The sequence below is a fragment of the Fukomys damarensis genome, unplaced genomic scaffold, assembly GCF_012274545.1.
Source record: "Fukomys damarensis isolate Sample0158 unplaced genomic scaffold, DMR_v1.0_HiC HiC_scaffold_16, whole genome shotgun sequence".
In the NCBI taxonomy this organism is placed as follows: Eukaryota; Metazoa; Chordata; class Mammalia; order Rodentia; family Bathyergidae; genus Fukomys; species Fukomys damarensis.
Window position 1 is genome coordinate 9574628 of NW_022900928.1, and position 19133 is coordinate 9593760.

Sequence of the window (19133 nt, forward strand, 5' to 3'; positions counted from 1 at the left end):
AAAAAAAAAAAAAAAATCACAAAGCAAATAAAGTCACCTCCAGGTAACAGGTTAGAGCAATTGTGAAAAGAAAGGATTTGACCTTCAAAGGCAAATACAATGTCAGACCAACACAACCCAGACAGGCATTTATCACCAAGTTTACCCCCAGGCAGGAACCATTATCCTAAGGCAAAAGGGGTGCTGATTTGCAGAGCAGGTTCAAAACTCACAGTTTGCTCTTACCCAGCAGTCAGAGCAGCAAACCTCCCAGCTGGTATGAAGCTCTTCTCTTTCTCCCTCTTCCTGCTCCTTCATTGACAACCTGACATCGTGCACTCTTGGAGCTCAAAAGACATGTTCATCCTTTATATGGGCAGCCCAGCACTGCACAAACCTGATATGTTCATCAAACTCCTGAGGTTAGCACCGGGAGAAAACTGAACAGTGCATTCCTTTCTTAAGGAAGAAGAAACTGGTGGACAGAAAGAGAATTTGTTAAAAGACAGTTGTCTTAAAAAAAAAAAAACAGAGCTGACATAACAGAAACTGGTAGAGAGATCTAAACAAATGGACATGCTTGACTCAGTGAACAAGTGCATTCATTGGTAAGTGAGAGCCAAGAGAAGAGAAATCTGACAGTGGTGATGAGCAATCCAGCTAAGAAAAGCAAGAGCGAAAATCAAGCCTATTTTTTTTTAACATCACATTTATTTGGAGAAAACAAAACAAAAAACCCGCAACCCAAAAGATGGGATCTGACATCCCCCACGTAGTAAGTTTACAGATTACAAATCATTTTCATAGAAGATATTTTTGTACAAATTTTACATGTTTTCAGGAATGGGACATAAACCAATCCCTGTTTCTGTTCAGTGGAAGTAAGGAAGAGGAGCAGGACATAATAGCTTTTGGGGATGCAACTATTTGGAAGAAGAGCAGACATGAAGAGGGTAAACTCGCCTTTTCATTATCTACAACCAACAGTTTAAAAAGAAAACCCACTCAACTCAGGGTATGTCTAAAAGCCCACTTCCTAGCTACTGCCAATCCCATCACTTAAGGGTAATTCTCTGTGTGTACCTTTAGTCCCCTGGAAAAGAAGAAGGGCTCATTTCGCCCACAGCTGCAGCTCACACACACCCAGGGCTGGAGAGGCTCTAACCTAGGACCATGGCAGAAGGGCTTGTAAACAGAGACCAAGCTACATTTGAGGGCAGCACAGTGGGGACAGATCCCATCTACCAAGCTGACCCCCAAAGCAAAGGTGCATATAAAAGTAAGCTATTATGTTGCATGAGAAACTAGGACCTTGTTAAATAGATCTTTCATCATTTTTTTTTCTCTCAAGGGAAGCTAAAAACCATACTCCCTCCCCCAAGCGAAAAAGCACACTGGTCTAGGTCACATTATAAACCCAAGCCTTGGTGTGGGATTTCAGAGAAGATGTGTAAAGAAAAAACCCATACCCCACAATCAAGGTTATAAGAAAAGCTTCCAAGGTAACTGTCCCTAATCCATACTTATTCATCACCAAAGATCAATCTACAGTGTTCTGATCTACAGAAGGGACCAGAGCAGCAGGAGCAGGCATGGATGGAGGGAAGAAATAAGAATCAAGATATCAAAGAGCTGATTTGTTTGAGAAAAGCATCGCTTCATCCTGTCACAGCATCCAGTGGTGGATATATAAAACTTCCAAGGGTCACATTTGTGACTTATCTAGAAACTAGTCTTTGGGAGGTGAGAGTAGCAGGAAGAACATGTGAGATGGCTAAGACTCTGGCCTCATTATTGTTATTATTTTGGTTGAGACAGGGATCACTATGTAGTCCAGGCTGGCTTCAAACTCATGGAGATCCTCCTGCCTCAGCCTCCTGAGCACTGGGACTACAGGTGTGTGCCACCATACCAATCCCTAAGAGTCTGAATTTGTGAAGGCTTCAAGGTTTCAAAAAAATGTGAATATATTTCAATTTTCAGAAAGGATACAAGAAAGGGCAAAACCAGGACGTAAGACTGGGAATTCCTATGACCCTTAAGTGCTTCCTGCTCCAGGAAACAACCATTCACATGTTTACCGGAGGTCACACCATTTCCCCCTACTGCCTGGTGCAAAATAACCCACCACCTCCTAAAAGCTTCTCTTCCTAGCACAATTTCCCCATTACTTTGGTCCCAACCAGTCCTATTCTTTAGTGGCCTGTGGACATACTTCCAACTACCTCCCCCGGGGAGGGGGTATAAAAATGAAGGCATTTCCCCTAGGCTGGCCCCAACAATCAGACTTAAAATAAGAGGCAGGGCTGGCAGCCTCCTAGAGGCAAACAATTTGAGAGGCTAAACCTACCTTTCCAAGGATGGAGAATTCATTCAGATGATGCTTGAGAACGCATACATGTGACAACAGGTAAGAGCGAAAAGGGAGAAATCTCACTGCTCCTTGACCCTCCCTGATTGCCCAATGACTCCACACATCCCATCATGGTCGAAACATTTTCTGCTAAATGAAGGCCCCAGGGCGCTAATCACCCAGGTAACTGCAACTGCAGGATACCCTAAGAGCACAATTTTTCCACTGAAAAGCTGCAGTCTCTGTCTCTCTGGCTCTACTGTCGATTCTCCGGTTACTTCAGTACTTTAAAGGTTGCAGCAGCATGCAAAACAAGATCATCATAATTTTTTTTAAGTTAAGAAAGGTCTCCAGGAGATGGTTTATTTTGCCTTGTCTGGATAGAGGTTTGATTTGCTCCTGAACGTTCCAGGCTGGAGAAAGACTAGGAGAAAGCACAGGCTGTCGAGGTCTACTCCGTGTAGTCTTCCCCTGCAGCTTCATCTTCACCACCCACAGAAAGAGCAGCATCCTCACTTGCAGAACTGAACTCGGAGGCTGGATTTTCCTCAGGTTTCTCTGGCTCGAGTGCAGATCTAGAGTCTGGATCCTCTTTCGCCATCTTTCCCGTCTGACTCCTTCCTGCGGTCTTTGTTCCCCCATCTCCTGGACCACGGCTGGAGCTCCCAGTGTGGCCTCCGTGGACACTCATCCCGTCTGTTTTATTTTCATCTTTCCTTGCCGGTCCTTCCTCAGAAGGCTGAGCTGGAGCTACTTTCCCCTTCCACTTGTACGGGATTGCTGCTCTGTGTCTGAGCTCTGAGACAGAGCAGGAGGAGCAGAACTTCGCTTCACCCGTGCACTCTCCTTTGGTGGAGGGGCTGGCATTACCTTTAGAGGGTGACCAGGTTTGGGAGGCTTAGAAGTCGGAGAGTGACGCTCTTCCGCCTCATGGAGCGTTTCATTTTCTGGAGACTTCTCGCTCTCTCTCCTTCGGACATCCTGGTCTGACTTACTTCTGCCAGAAGAGGCTGAGGTCCCGGGCTGCGATGCTTCACTTCCTGTCCTTGGCCTTTCCCTTTCTTCACTCCACCAGCTCGGGTGTCTCTCCCGAGGCTGTCGTTCTAGTTCTGGCTCATCCAACTGACACTGCAGTTTCTCCTGCTCCTTCTGTAGCTGCTCCTCGCCTTCTCTTTCGCAGCAGCCGTATCGACAGGCTTTGCTCCTGCAAAGATAGACGCCATCGACTGGACTGGGAGGTGCTGGCAGAGGAATCATCCTCCTCAGAAGTACTCTGAGGCTTGAGGTTCAGTATGGGTCTTTGGGGGGAGACCTCTGTCATCACGCCTGTAATCGTCCCGGGAGTAATCATCCCTGGAGCGCCGGGGCTGACCGTCCCGTCTGTCACAGCGGACTTCACAGCGGTCTCCTCCTCTGTAGTCGTCATCGCTGTGGTACCCACTACCAAAGGCTCTTCTGCCACTGCCTACTCCGGACTCGTGGTCTCTATTAAAGTCTCCGCTGCCTCGGTCATCATAGTGATCTCAGCCCCCACATCGATCCATATCCCGGCACGGGCCTTCCCGATACCAGTCTGAATCTTAAGGATCTTGATACCTGTCTCCAAAGCTGTCATCACCGCTTGTAGGCGTGTAGTCATCAAAGCTGTCAGTAGCAGGACGGGCCCTCCAGTCTGTGTCTGTTCTGTCAGAATCTCAATTTCGATCTCTCCCAGAAGAACGATCATCTCTGTCTTTACCCTGTGCTTGTTTAGCAGCATCCACTCGAAGTCTTCTGTTATCTAAGACTTCATTGAGACTGAAGGCATCGAGCCGGGAATCCAGGTCCTCAGACTCAGCATAACCAGAACCTTTCAACCTCTCTGGATTGCTAGGTTCACGTGGCAAGTGTGCTGCTCTGATACGTAGTCCTCTAAAGAATTCCTTAAGAGAGTCTTCCGTTACCTCATAGGGCAGGTTCCCTAGAAAAGCAGTGTAGGGAGGAGATCTGGGAAGATGGCTCCGGTCACTATTGGGTTCCCGAGCAGCCCACGGAGCAGTGGGAAGTACGGTCAACTGGAGGCGCCACACACACACGGTCGTCATCATTGTGCCCAGGGGTTGAAACATCTCCTTCCAGGGCATCTGTTTCATCAGTCCCGTTGGCCAGTTTGGGGACATGGGCAGTTCCTCCACCAGTCCCCCATCCTCAGCCAGAAAGTCTATTAGAGAGACAGTCCCCCCCCTTTTTTTTTTTTGCTAAGGCCGCCACATTGGAAGAGGGAGAGAGAATGCAAAGCAAGGCTATTTTATTTTAAAAAGTCCTTTCAGAGGTTAATAATAAAACAACCATAACAAGGGCAGATGACTATAATTTTCCTTCAATACTAATTTTATTATATAAGTTGATTGTAAGACTTCAAGTTAATGAAGTCAGAACAAATGAGTTTACTCTTTCAGCCCTGCATTCATTTAGGCCAACATTGCTAAGCTGCGAACACAGCACCGTGCTAGACACTGAGCTCACACATCTGTTTGAAAAACAGTCTCTGCCTTCTAGGAACTCACAGTATCCTGAGATGACAGCTTCCTCAGAGCAAATAATCACAGAAAAATAAATGTTCTAACCAGGAGTTAAGCGGGTATTGAATTATGGGTTCGTCAGCTCCATGAATGGGAAACTTTCCTGTGAAATAAGTCTATCTAGCATGTGGTTAGGGAAAGTTCAGACTCCGTGAGGAGCATCAGCACCACGGGGCTGAGGAAGTGGTACTTTAAAGTACAGTTCTTCTTTAATCTGTCCTAGAAAGGCCCTTCTCAGCTGTTCACACAGCATTTACAATGTGAACAGAGAGGAAAGAAACGAACTGATCAAGCATGGCCCCACCCCAAAATTTTCCAGTTTAGAGGTGGAAGGCTCACAGAGCTCACGGATTGACATCTTCCACCAAAAAGAAAAATCTAACGACAGTCGAAGGCAGTAATACCACAAGCCACCCCCTGCTCAGATCCTGGTTATCTATGGTATCAAATCCAACTGAATCATGGAGTTGACTCAGTTAAGGCAACATAAAATCCCCGGCAGAGGACTCGGCTGAAACGGTCCCTGTTTGCCAAGGCTGAAACAATTAGAGCGACAATATATAGTATCCTGGGCTATAACACAAAGTATGAAATAAGTATCCATGAGTCTGCCTCCCCAGTAGGCATAACCCCAGACTAATCATGAAAAGAAATTATGCAAATTCAAAAGGTGGGTTAATTTTAAAGATAATCTGGTCAGTACTCTTTCAAAGGCGTCAACGTCATCCAAAACAGGGAAATACCACAACCAAGGGAAACCTGAGGAGATACGATAACAAGATACAAGTATGTGAATAAAGGGCATGAATTTGTAGTTAAAACCAATGTGTCAGTAATGGCGGATGATAGCCCGGGTTCGAATGCGAGCAGCCCAGCTTCAGCGGTGGTGCTTTGAGTCATCACGCTGTACCGACACCGTGTGCTACACAGAAAGTGCTCTCCGATCCACAGGCCTTTTGTTCCCTTCGCTCCGCCCGAGGACAGGACATCTTCCAGCCTGCTCCTCAGTGGTCCAGTGCTGCCTGAACAACCTGAGTCTTTCTCCCGGTTGGTTGACTGCTGCAATGTTGCCTCCACAGCCCAGGCCTCCAGCCTTTATTGCAGGCCTCGGGACAGCCCCTTCTGGACCAAGTGCCATCCTCTCCAACCGTGCTGGAGCAAACACCCTCACTGTTTCCTCTTACCTTGCAGCCAGGCTGAGAGTGGGGGCCACGAACCACATCAGTATGAAGCGCCTGTCAGGGGCGGCCAGGATTCTGCGTGTATGTGGCAACAGGTTGGTCCTGAGAGATGCCAGCCAAGATCTCCACACAGGATGAGGGCAGATGGGGACTCCGATTCCTCTAACTTCAAAGCAATGGCTGGGTGGAAGATCACTCCAGAAGAAAACTTCCTGTTCTTGAACAGAGGCCAACAGAGAGTACAACTCTGAATGCAGCAGACAGGTGACAGCTGTCTGAGATGTGTTCTCCAGGTGGAAGAAGACAGAGGTAAGCCCTGAAGATCCGCGCCCAGGATGGTGTAAGGAACAGCACTCTGGATGGCACAGAGGATGCTTCCTACCTTGGTATGGCAGCAGTGGAAGAGTCAGGTGGCTGCTGCAGTGATACTCGACGTGGGTGTAGGTTCCGTTCCTCAGCTCAAGTCTTGACAGGACGCAGAACAGAAATGGTTCTGCAGGCTGACAGGAAGCCCGGCCTCACCACCACACGGTGGTGCCGAAGCTCTGGAATCAGACCAAGTTGCTCTCTGCATCTTTTTAATTGTAAAGTGAAGCTGTACCTCATAAAGGAATTATGAAAACTGTTTGGTAGATGTCAAGCTCTTTGCAGGCTAGCTGACACCCAAGAGGGCCCAGGAAATGCTACTTCTCTGCTGTTTGGGTTAGAATGATGGCAGAAATAACAGTGGTAGAAATAACTCTAACTCAGTGGCTGTGGCTGTGGTGGACACCTGTAATCTCAGCACTCTGGAAAGCTGAGGCGGGAAGATCACGAGTTTGAGTCCTAACTTGTCAAATTAGAGAGATGTTGGTCCAAAATTTAAAAATAATAAAAGGGGCTGGAATCTAGCTCAGTGAAGATCTCAAGTTCTGTCCCTGTGCTGAAAAGGAAGAAGGAAGGAATGGAGGGAGGGTGAGAGGGAGAGGAGGAGGAGCCTGGAAGTCGAACTTGAACTTGGCCTTCTGAGCGTTTGTGGGCTGCTCACTGGAGAATGTATTGGCAGTCTGTGTGTGCCAGTGCTGGAGACAGTAAGCAGAGAATCTCTCAGGCCCTGAAGGAGGTGCATGGACACAGGTTCATGGAGAAACTAGAGTAAGTAGTCCACATGCGTGCTAAATACGGAGATGGACACCCACGATCTCCTTTCAAGGAGGGACTGGGGCAGAGCTTATGGTTGGCAGATGGTTTCCATCTGTCAGCTTTTTTGGGGTTCACGTCAGCCTCGTAGGGGTGCCTGGTCTGAGAACACACTGTTCCCTGGGCGTCCGCCTGCAGGCATGGTACAGGGAAGGGTCTGGTCACATCTGTCCAATGTGGGCCATTCTGACACAATATTTACCTAAGATCTTTGTCCTGTCACCATTGTAACTTCTTCCTCTTTTTTCCTCTGCCCAATCTGACTTCCACCTCTTACTTTGCACGGCTTTTGATCCCTAAGAAGTATTTTATACCCTAAAATCTATCTAACCAGTATCTGCTTCCAAAGAACCCACCTTTTAACAGGAAGAAAAACGCATGGTCTGTGACACTGTATGGCAAATAAATCTCAGCTGCACCAAGGGGTCTAGGGAGGCTTCACTGTACAGGACATTCCTAAGTGGGTCACATTTTAAGGAAGCAAATATAGGAGAAATAAGGTTGTCACCTCTGAGTTAAACACAGAAAAACTACAAGGAATTGGTGAGATTAGGCATCTAGGGAAATAAACAAAAAAAAAATGTCTGCAAATGTGTGAATGGGGAATTTAAGAATGCTGCAAACCCTAATCAAGGTGATTTGGAAGAAATTTCCAAGAGTGACAACTGCAGCATGATTGTAATTTGCTGAGCAGAAGGGAGCCTAATCAATGGCATTGTGCCCTGCTTCGAGAAAGTCTGAATAGGAAAAGGGGGCCAGGCAGCTAAGGTACTGCAGAAGGTGGCACAGCTCAGAGCTGGGCCAGCCAAGGGTAGTTTTCTGAGATCATTGTTATTGTTGATTTTAATTACTTGGGGCAGAAAAAAAGGAAGCATTTTTCCCTGCTCTAAAAATTACTTAGTAAAAGAAGGTTCCTACTCAAGCTTCACGGCATCTCAGTTTCCATGACATCTCACAGTGGGGACCTGGGCAGTGCGGGCCACAGCGACAAACCTGTCCCTTTCACACCTCACCTGAGGCTTTCCAAGTCCTTCTGGAAAATGTAGAAGAGAATGGAGGCTAGGGTGGAGTGGAGGGGGGTTAGCAGGCTGAGATCCCATTTGCTACAAGACAAGAGCAACAGTTAATAAAACGGCACAGAAGATAGAATCGCCAGCACATGATGAGACCCAAAATAGAAGAGCAGAAGAAAGTTCAAAAGAAACTGTCATGTGAAAAATAGGAAAAAGAGAGCGGACTTCTGTTTCTCATCATAAAACATGCAACAGTACTTCACATTCAAATATATGAGCGCTCAAAAATCCCAAAAAGGAATGCTTTATTTTGGTAAAAGTAAAAGTAGTTTGAAGTAAAATGTTATACTCAGAGGAAAAACGCTCACATAGCACGGTCTGAAGGACGCACGGTCCGTGTATTCCTGTAAACGCTTTTCCGTCCATTCCTGGAATAAGTCAGAATAGCAAGCAGCGATTTCTCCGAGTAGGAGGAGAGGATGAGGAGGCTGGCAGGGCCCATCTAGGGTGGAGGGGGGTTTCTGACGGCTGCTCAGGACCAGCCACCTCTTCCCAGAGTCTGGACTTCCTGGACATGGACTGCAGCCCACCAGGGACTGCTGCTATTCAACCTTTCCCGGAGTACTGGCTCCTTAAGGAAGCCCCTGACTGGGTTTCCTTTCCTTCAAGGTAAGAATCACCTAGCCTGTCTGAGATTAGTGTCTTGCCAGCCTGACGGTCACCGTACACTATTAGGTTGACGTTCTCTGGTATCATGTTATGATCAAGTTCTATGATCAGACCCTATATATTCAAGTATTACTATAACACAACCCCAATTCCAGCACAGATCCAATTCAGCACAAAGGAATCTGAGACATTCAGATATTAAGAAAATTTTCCTAGTATTCTTTTATTTAGATGCATACGGCCAAAGTAAATGGGTATTTAAAAATCAGTCAATGAATATTTGCTGGAAGTGTCTACTAAATAATTAGCATCCACCTGGCCCTCATGATAGGAAGGCTGTAAAGTGTACCTCATATCCTCATTATCCGTCCAGTGAAGTATGTTGTTAGGCAAGTCTGTACCATCACACAATAAGTGAGCAATGTGAGAAATTCCAAGAGGCGTGATCCGGACTCTGTGTGGGGATTCAGAGCTACATTTACTATCGGAGTAGAGAACAGGCAAGTGGGGGTAGTACAGGGAGCAGTCGGTGAGTTCAACCTCTTCCACTAAGGAGATTTAGGCAAGTTCTTTCACTGCTCTGGGCATCCGCTTCCGCCACCATGCAGTGCGAAAGCTGGCTCATTTGTAAAGCCTCCTCCAGCCCTGAACGGTGGTGATGAAGCACAAGGACAAGAGAAAGGAGGTTTGGCGTTGAGGTACCACCTTTGCTGGGGCTTTTACAGATCAATATGCGGATATTTCCATTAATATTTGCACCTCCAACTCCATATGTGAAACTATAAAAGTCATTTTACTGTGAGCCACGCCCCTACTAATTGTTTCAAACCTTCACTTTTTTTTCAGTCTTGAACAGTAACTTTATTAATATAAGAAAGTGATTTCACTCGAGAACTGGAAAGTGCTAAGGATGTAGGTAGAAAACAGTAATTATTTAACTGTCTCACTTGTCTTTAAGTGAGTGTCTAGATCCAGTTACCATTGTTCTTTAATTTGGGAATTGAAGATGTGCTAAAACTGCTCACTGTTAAATCGTAACTGCAGAGCACCTTCAACTGCAAATGGATGTGAATGCGTACTCACCCCTCCCACACCAACCCAGCACGGGGACACCAAAAGGGTGGACTGAGCGGCCTTGTTCCTAACGGCATAGAAATATCCAGTCGAGAAAAGAAAATGCCAGTAAGAAGGCTGGCAGGGGAGTAAAATACATATGCAAAAATCTCCAAACAAGGATTGCAGTTGTTTCAGTGCAGGGAGAGACAGCAGCCCCAGGCCAGCAATAACTTTCATCATAATCATTTCTGCAGTTTCTCACCCCATGCCTGATGCATACACATTGGTTGCAAATGCCCCCATCCTCTCAATATGTCATGTGCTATTATGTCTGCTGGGGAAAATATGTCAGCAGGAACTGACATTTGCAACAGGTTTGAAGGCTCTAGTAACTTCAAAAGGTCTCCCCCACCCAGCTTTGAAAACCAAATGCATAACCAGACAAGGGTAGGGGAAACAGCGTGCGCAGTAAGTAGTGCCCGTTGTTGGCCTGGTTACAGGACAGGATGGCACGTTCTGTGTGCGATACAGAAGAGGCCTCTGTTCTTAGGAATAAGAGGGTCTGCCCACCTCCACCCACCACCGTTCTCTGTGAGTCTGTCGATGGGCAGAAAGCCGGACATTCACTCAGATCTTAATTTTGTGCTTTGCTTTAGCAGAGATCATACTTTCAGAGGCTGCCAGAGGTGATATTTCACACAAAAACCAAGGACTGGTACTGGGCCCAGCCTATCCACCCAGCTCCCTGTGAAGCTGTCACAGAGAAACACTCACATTAGGGACAATGACAAACGAAGTCATGCGCCACAGCCGCCAAAACTCCAGTGCAAAGTTATCAGGCAAATGAGATGCAGATGGTGATTTCAACTCCGAGAGGAGTGGACATCATACTGCTCCTCAGCTGGTTGCAAAATGAGAACACACTGCTGAGAGCCTAAAACATTAACTGGAGGAGAAGGAGTGAGGAGGAATTTGGAGAAATGCGTCAAGACCTCCTCCACACCTTGCATGACCCTCAAAGGATACAGATTCTCCCAGAAGAGGCCACGGTGAGGGAGCAGGAAGGCTTGTGAGAGGCCACATGTGTCGCCATTCTGGCCTGAGCGATCCCAGGCAAAGCATTGGAGCAAAAGAAGTTTTCTGAGCACACTGGGAAGATAACAAACACCCTGACCCCATCGTGGCGCTTTTCTAGGTGCTCAGTACTTGTATTATTTCATCTTCCATCGCAAGTCCACAAAGTTATACGATGATACCAGCTTTACAAATGAGAAACTCATTCAGGAAGGTCAGGTGAGTGGTATAAAGAGTCTAGCAGCTGACACAGGTGAGATTCAAGCCTCCCGGCGGGTGGTACTGGCCACAGAAGGGATGGGCCGGCGGTCATGAAAAACTTGGCCAAGAACAAACCCACCCAGGTGGCCCCCACCACTTCGGCTTCTGTCTCTAAATCATCCAACATGGGTAAGTTTGCCTCTGCGAATTAAACTCACTCGAACTATGATGATTCAAGCAAGGGGGCATAGACAATATTAAAAATGAAATGCCACTGTGAGTTAATGAGACATCCGAAAGCTTTTAACCTCGGGGCTGCAAAACTGCCATTAACGCCGGAGCTCATAAACATCGTCTTATCAAGAAGAGAAGAAATTGGAAATACACGCTACTCATTTATAAAGACAAGGGCCACCACGCAGCAAAATGCCAGTGATCAAGCAGCAGCAGCAGCAGCAGCCTTGTGCTGTGAGGCAGGCTCCGAATTCACCAGCGGCCTGGGCTCTCCATGCCCCCTCCCAGCACCAGCTTTGTTGGAGTCCAGGTCACCAGGGCTACGGTGCGAATGAAGCCTGGACCAAAGCACGCTCACTCCACCGGGAGACCTTCATCCCCATCATCAAACTCCAGGTCCAAAGGGGAGAAATCTGTAATGTGACCTAATTCACAAATGCGGGGAAAAAAATGTAATTGTGTACGATACTCTCAACATATTCATTTTAAACGGCTTAAAGGAGGAGTACAAACTACCTTTGAAATATTTTTGTGGGAAATCCACGTACAGGTATTTAAACCACACCTAAATACCCATAAACTCCAACAAATTGAAATACAAGTTTATAAGAATAACACGACTACAGAGTTATTATTATGAGTAGAAGCTCTCACTTTTCTGGGCTACAGCCGAAGCAAATATAAGAAATTAGATTTGGTGTCTTCTGATTTCAAGACATGCCCTAGATGGATATGCTCTTAATTAAATTTCTGATATGAGCTTGTTTTCTCATTATTTGCTTCCAAAAGGCAGACGCAGAAAAAAGTTGGAGTATAAGGTAGAGATAATCATGGTTTCTAGGATCTGGAATTTAGCAAGCTGCCTCCACTTTCAAACTGTAAATTACATATATCTTACAAACTAGAGCCAATGGTCTTTTTAGATATCAAAGTTTTTTTAATATACCATATGTTGCTACTGTGATTTTATTTTTTAAAAGGATATTCTAAACAGGTGCACAAATAAAAAATGTAGTCCTTTATCTTATTATTATTTTAGCATTATACATAAAAATATCTCAGCATGCTATCAAATATTTACTTTTTGCTCTTCCTTTTCTCATTTCACCACGGACCTATGGAAATTATCACACCAATGTCAGTGTCCCTTGGTCGGAATGTGCGCCCAAAAGTTCATGTTGCAAACTTAATTACCAACACCATAGAAACAGGCGGTGGGGCCTCCTACAAGAAGATTAGGTGATGAAGGCCATACTCTCATGAATGGATTAGTAACACTGGCATGGGGACAGATGAGCAATCACGAGAGTGGATTCATAGAAAAATGAGTTCAGAACTTCCTTGCCCTTCCTTCTCCATGAAGGCTCTCGCCAGAGGCTGGTATCTTGATTTTGGATTTTCCAACTTACAGAACTGTTAAGCCAAATAAATTTTTCTTTATACACTGTGCAGTCTGCGATCCTATGCTACAGCGACATACAGTGAACTAAGACACTCCCTCCCACATTTGTCTTTTCAAAAGCCCCCATGTAGAGAGCACGACACGGCAGTTTGCAGCCAGGATTTCTGGTGGGACCTCAATCGCTCATTAATTAATACTAAATAACTATGCTTCCTCCGATTCTGTGACTATGTATAAAAATGAGAAAAAACTACCTCCTTCCAGAAGTTCATATTAGAATCAATTATGGCAACAAATAAACAAAAAAATACTTCATAATCAAAGAACGTTTGTAACAATTATTACTACACATAATTTTATGTAAACTTAACCCAAGTCATTATCATTAATTAGACTTTATCATCTATTATTTCAATTAGTGCAATTTGAACAACTATTATGCATCAGTACCTGCAACAGGCTTTTAGGAATGTAGAGATGCATGTGGCCAGTCCTCCCTGGCATGGCTGGGGATAAAGACATAAAAATGAATAACTAACTTCAGCCTCACAAGTGTGATAACAGAGATCACAAAGTGCAGTGGGAACAATGAAAAAATGCAAACAGTAACCTAGCATTAGTCCTCAGAGCGGCATCAGAGTCCCTTAGAGGTAAGGATCCAGGATTTAAATCCATCGTGGAGTTTCCCTACAAGTCAAATCTCTTCCAGCTTTTCCTAGGACAAGGTCTCTGACTCAGTACAAGGCAGAAAAAAACAGAGTGTGGAAAAGGAGCCAGAATCCCAGTTCTCCATAACCTTGGGAAAATCATTTTCCTCCTCATGCTTTGGTCTCCAAGATGTAAAGTCTTGAGTTGGATGAATTCTAGTGTTCCTCGCGGGAACACCAGAATGGTCCAGGATGTCCCTTGGGCAAGACTAATGTGACCTCACAGAAAAACAGCATTTTGGTGACCACTGCATTGTGGAAATTCTTTGGGCTTGTCCCTTGCATAGTGCCATCTCGATGCACGAACAGATTGCTCACCATGTGTGTCCCTATGCTGACAAAGATCCAGGAAACTCACAAAAAGCTAAATTGAAAAAATACATTTTCTTGAAAAAGACTGTTGTATGTTTATAGGCATGAATTGTAGAAAAATCTAAAAATTGTGCGCCTCGTAAAGTGAGGGACCATGTCTAGCTACGTACGGCTTGGCTTCATCTCCCACTGTATCCCAGCACAAAGCGTAGAACACAAGAGATGTTCGGCAAATGCTTATTCAACACCTTAGAGGCAGAGGAATTTCCCAATACACTGGGAGAAATTTTTGGCATTCAGGGTTACTCCCAGAATGACCAAAGGTTGCAGAAGAGAATCTATCACAAGCAGATTGGCCGGAGATGGTGTGTGACAACTGCAAGTAAAAACAGGGCTGGTGGAGGAGGTTTAAGGACATTCGCGCTCACCAGGGTGACCTTTCAGAGCAGGAAAAGTTTTCAGTGGTCATGATGTAGGCAGTTCTGTAGTGAAGCAGTCCCCAGGCAATAGCACCTTCTGCCATAGGATTCTGATGAGCAGGGGAGTGTGCTGTGTGGGGAGGTGAGGATATAGAGGAGGTTTACTACCAAAGAATACATTACCCTTGCTCGATGATATCCTGTGACTCACTAAGATTCAAGTTTTTTACTAAACCAGATTGGAATAAATGATCCATTCCAGCAGGAAGATTGCAATCTAGCCACGCCTGGCTCTCCTCATACTTTCCATTCACTGCCACAGGCATAGTGGCCAAAGACAGAATGGCCAAAATGCCTGAACACCTGTGCTGACTTTCCTTTTGTTCATCAATGACCACAGGTAATTATAGACTATTCCTTCTCAGTTTCCACGCTGTTCTGGCCTAAGCCTTCTAAGGCACTGATAAGTATATAGATTTCCTTCTGATGCTGAAATGACAGGGACACATAGGGAGAAGCAGTCTGCTATGCCTAGTTACCTGGGGAGAGATACCACTCGCATCTCCCTTCAGGAAAGAATTTGCTGCTCCTTTGAGAATAGCAGTTTGCTGACTATCTCCATCTGCACGAACCTTGGAACGCAGCACCGCCACATCACAGCTGAAGCCTGAACATCCCCCTGGGCAGAGTGGGACGTGACTGAGTAGTCAGGAGTACTAAGGCTGGGCTGTTTGGCCCCAGCTGGGATGTCTGCACAAGACACTCTTTATTCAAGAGCTCCCTGCTGATTGACCAAAACTTTGTCAGATCTGCACATGGTCTGCCAAACTCTGCTTCTTACATCTTCATCTCTCATAGGAGTCCTTAGCCCCCTCATAAACCCTCTGCCCTTCTCGCTCTATCTCAGCAACTACTTCCCAGGAAACCAAATGACAAACCCGAGATGTGTGAAACTTAACTGCAGGGAGGTACGAGCACTTTCCATTGAAGCTTCTCACCCCACTGCCCAGGACTGCTTCCATCAGCTCTGACACTTCAAATTCCAGAGTGTGAGCTAGACCTGGCCACTGTTCCCTGTCTCTTACTTCTCTATCCTTTTCATAGGATAAAATGGGTAGCCAAGAGTTCTAAACAAACAATAACAGTAATAATAAAATATGGCGGGAGGAAACTTTGAAAGGTAAGTAACATCTATGGTCCTGATGGTGTCGATGATTTCATGGGGTACACACACTCACCCCCAAAACATGGACAGCTTTTTACACTTCAGTCATATCTCATTTTAAAAGAGTACATAGGTACCTCTTTGTAGGCTCTGCTTAAGTGGTTCCGTATCCCACTATGGAATGAGAATTATTCCCTCCTGTTCTGTTCTACATACACGGGCTTCCACCCACTCGTCAGAAAGAATCTATTTTAACTGCTACATAAACATTTAATGCTAGAAATAATGGGTATCAAAAGCCTCATCTTCTGCTGTAGCTGGTACAAAAGCAATCTGTCTGATCTACCGGCACCCTGGGCAAATGTACTCCATTGAGATGAGTGGAGGCATTACGTTTCTCTCTCCCACTCAGTCTCTTCATCTTCAGGAAATAACAAGATTGTGAATTTTCAAGAATTGGCTTGGTCTTTCCTAGGTTTTCTTTTGCCTCTTTTCTTCCTCTTTTTTACTGTGTATGTCTATAACTTCTAGGAGAGAGGGGATTGGGAATCTACCTCCTTCAGAAGATTCTGGTCAAAGATCAACAGTTACCAGTAGCTTTGAGCTTCTCACTTTGTGCCCCCAGAAAGCACGACTATGATAACTACACAGTTTAAGGATGTGCTTTTATGTAGGTTACCTTCAAACACTGAACAGTAATCTTGACTCTTACAAACCCTCAGTGACACAAGACATTGGATTAAGTTCTAACTCGAGGTCAAATGACAACTATGAATGTCAGCTGACTAGAAGAGAAACATTTCCCAAGACCAGAGCTACGACTTAGTCAATCACTGTCACCACCTTTTGTCCAACTCCATGTATTTGCCCTTCAGGGATCTAAGGGGCATCATTCATCAACATTTTAATGTAGACACCCCTCAGAACCTTCATGTGACCTTTCAAGTAATCAAATGTAATTAGCACACAAGCTCTGGAGTATTGATGTCCTTTTAGAGCAGGTGGCAGATTACAGCTAAAACTTTGATACCTCAATGAACAGAAGAACAACAGAAGCTACCTTAGTTGAGGATGAGACACATTTCCAGTGAAAACAGATTAAAATTCAAAAATGCCATGCCTTTTAAAGTTGGGACTCCAAGGAGAAAAGTAACGTGAGACTAGGGCTGTCGAAGGGGTTTCAAACTTTTAAAAACTTTGCTTTTTTCAAAAAAATAATACTTAGAAGATGTATATAAGTAAGTATTGTGATGCTTTAAGAAGTTATCTGTTTGCAATTTCATCATATTTTTGGACTTAACAGTATTAGTAACTTAGACACCAGGGACAGAGGCGTGAATTTTGGTAGGTGAATTCCATGAATGTACTCAGCTTCCTTTTAAGGCTTCCCGCTCTGGCCTTGCAAATTAAAATAGCATGCAAAGAAAGGAAATTCAAACTGGCATTGGCAAAATTCAAACTGAATTTTTTAGTATGGAAAGTTTAGAGAACCACTCGACTTGGACCACAGGTGTTTTCCCAACAAAAATATCATACGTTAGCTAGAGCACAGCCAGGATCCTAAGAACTAGTGGGCTGAACAGAAGCTGTGGGAAGACTGAGGTTAAGATGACAGAGCTCCCCAAATCTGATATAAGAGCCCAGAAAGATGGCAAAGAAGCAAAAAAAAAGCATCAGTTAGCAGGCTGCAGGACCTTTTCCTAAGTGCAATGTTCTGTAATGACACAGGACCCCAACCCTGACATCTGACACCCACCACTGTTTCAGAGTGGGGACACAGCCTATAATATAAAATATCCCAATCTACCATATATATCAAACATGGATGCCATGAGTCTTTGCAAATCTGAGTCTAGCATGACGTGCGAAGGGAGCCTCATTTAACTTGATCCCTCTAATTACATTTCTCACTTGCCAAGAGACGGTAGAAGTCACCCTCTGTTTGCTTCCTACTGAAAATATGTATTTCCTTTTACAGAAAGCTGAGCTTACTAGAAGAAGAAGGAGCTCCATAAAAGTAGCTCTTACAGGAAAGTAAGAAACATGCAACTTTCATCATCCTTGACATTCTATAGATTGAATTTAATTCAGCCTCCTTGTATACGGAGGCTTACATGGATGGCAAACTTCAAGTGCATTCATTAGACTGTCAAGTTCATAATGCTGACCAGCAGGAAGGTGGAAGAGTGCCCAAGTTTTCCTACTACTCAACATTACTGACCAAGCCTAAGTTGTTAAATTAGCTGCTGTTTAGGCTCAATAGCTCACAAGATGCATTTTGTGTCAATGTGTTATACACCTAGGAGAGAAGGTTAATTTTGGTAATAACAGGACTGCAGGTACCAGGGATGGCGGGGGTGGGGGCAGTGTGTGAGGTGCTTAATGAAAAGTGCCACCATCATCACTGGGCAAAAGACTATAAACTGACAGTGCAAAAAACGCATCCTTATCTAAAGATACTTCAGGAGCAGCAACAAAATTCAGCTGTGGCTAAAACAAAATGAAAAAGGTATCTTTATGTTATTCAAACTAAATCATTCAAATGCTTGTGTTCTCATGGATGATCAGGCTCTCAAGAGTGTTGAAAGAGGAGAATCTCTCTCTTTTTTCTACCTAAATGGCTATTAATTGAAAACAGTACATGTAAAATAAAGCTGTGAAAATACACACATCGATATCCAAAGACAAAGAGATGAGAATTTTAAATTACTTGGCATTCCCATAAATTCTTTAAAATATTTTTAATCTAGAGGTTCAAAAAAATTGTTTTTAATTCTATCAATAAATATAACAGTTTGCATTTTGCATATTCTTTTCAGGCTTTCACCATAGACAAATACAAGTAATTGAGCTCTATTTAAGAATAATTTCAGAAACACAAAAAAAGTTGAAGAGGTAGTACAGAAAGTTCCAAAATGTGCCTAATCCAATCTCTTCTAATGTTGACTTCATATATCATTATGTTGTGTGTTATAGATTAACCTAATATGTCGCTCAAATGTCTCATGCATTCAGAGGTGGGGTTTTAGAAGGTAACTGGAACATGGAGTATTAATTCATCAGTAGATTAATCCACTGATGAGTTCTTAGATAAATGCACTATTGCAAAGTGGAACATGGTCAGAAGAGGTGGGTCACTGGGGCTGTGACCTGGAATGATGAATTCTCATCCCTGGATTGTCTTTCCTATTGCTGCATCCTGCTTGCCAAGGATTAAGCATCTTTCTTCTGTTGTGCCCTTCTACCATACATCCAGTTGATTTACATGTACTGAACCCTCTGAAACCATGAGCTAAAGTAAACCTCTCTTCTAATTTGTGGGTGGCCAGTACTTTGCTCCAGAGAAGGGAAACTGACTAATCAAATGCATTAGTCAAACTAAGAAACCAATGGGGCATGGTGGTACATGCCTGTAATCGCAGCACTCTTGGAAGCTGAGACAAGAGGATCCCAAGTTTAAGCACAGTTTGAGCAACATAGTAACATACCAAGACAATGTCTCAAAAAACTTTAATACATGCATTTATATATTCTATATCATAATATATATATAATATATATATTATATGTCATATATTATATAGTATGATATCATTAATATATTATAATGTAATAATATAATTATATA

The 19133-nt window shown here is 44.3% G+C and overlaps 1 protein-coding gene and 1 pseudogene across 1 annotated transcript in view; both read right to left on the reverse strand.

The window, feature by feature from the left end:
- Positions 1-19133, reverse strand: part of Nell1 (neural EGFL like 1) — a 675311-nt gene that overhangs the window by 367584 nt on the left and 288594 nt on the right. The gene's annotated exons all lie outside the window — the stretch shown is intronic.
- Positions 2784-5251, reverse strand: LOC104855336 (annotated as a pseudogene).